The sequence below is a fragment of the Pagrus major genome, chromosome 23, assembly GCF_040436345.1.
Source record: "Pagrus major chromosome 23, Pma_NU_1.0".
NCBI lineage: Eukaryota > Metazoa > Chordata > Actinopteri > Spariformes > Sparidae > Pagrus > Pagrus major.
In genome coordinates, this window is record NC_133237.1 from 11,605,880 (window position 1) to 11,607,256 (window position 1,377).

The window sequence follows — 1,377 nt, forward strand, 5'->3', positions numbered from 1 at the left end:
TCAACTGATGTTTGTTTTTATTCACTTATATCATCATTACTTGCTTTGTAAATCAATAATTAGCAACACATGCAGCAATAAATATATTTATTATGTTGGTCACTATGTGTATGCAATGAGAAACAGCAGATATGATCAATATTTGTATATTGGATCAACAACAATGGATCACTTGACTACTTGCAAGGCTTGTAATGATAAAATCACACAGGAATATCATCTGACACTACACTTCTCCTCAGTTTCACAGAGCTTGGCAGCTTGTGGCATGCACTTTTTTCACTGTTTTCTCACTGCTCTTATGAAGTTGTTTCCAGACTTACTAGGCAGCTGTTGTTAGTGATAATAACCCGATATGCTACCTGCTCAGCAACACACAGCAGGCAGACGAAGTTAGTGATCCGCTGGTTAAAATGAGCAAAGAGTTGGTAGAGACCAAGTTCAGAGGTGAAAGAGTGAATATTCAGAATAACATTCTCCAGGAGGCCACAAACAAAGGTTTCATGTAAAGGCTAATTTACGCTCAAAGTACTTGAAATGACTTTCATCAACACATCGCAATGGCTAAATGCTGTCAACACTTTTGCCTCTTTCCTAACAGGTACATCATCACAACCTCCTCAATCTTAGCATGTTTGTTCTTGTCAGAAAGTCTTGACTCTGAGCTGCCCTCTACTGGATATGTTACATGCCAACATAAAGGACACATGTACTGTAAGTATGTGGGCTGTAACATAGTTTGAGATTGACATACACTGTATGTAAAGGGAGCACAGAAGAGCCTTAAGGAGGTGGTAATAAACAACTGTTTGCTTGTTTCCACTGCCCCCAAGTGCTGAAAAAAATAGCTACTGCAGGTTTAAAGTGTAACACAGAGAACAGCACAACATATGTTTTCTGGCCTCTAATGATTTTTATTTTAAACAACACCAGAAATAGTTTGTTCAAGCAGTTTTTTATGGTATTTTAAGATAGAAAAGTGAAAAAGGAACAATCAGAAGGGGGGCCGAAATGTAGTTAATTTCCGGTTTCATAAATCTGACCCCATTATTGTAAATATGATTCAAAACATTGGCCTCCTCACACTGTTCCTTTAACGGAAACTGTTTTAAAGACATCACAAATGTGTCATTGTCATACTTAATCACTTCCTGCCTGCCCTCAGACTGTGTTAATATTTATTTTTTACAGGACACTGAGTGGTGTCTGTGCTCCTCTTCTGCCCTCCAACATGTCACTCTGTCTCCAGCAGCTGTCTCCTACTAATGGCCACGACCTTTCTGCTCCTTCACTCTCTTTGCCATCATTATCACAGCTCACTGTCACACCCTGCTCACTCTCGATGGGATAATTAACATAATTGGACTCTATGACATT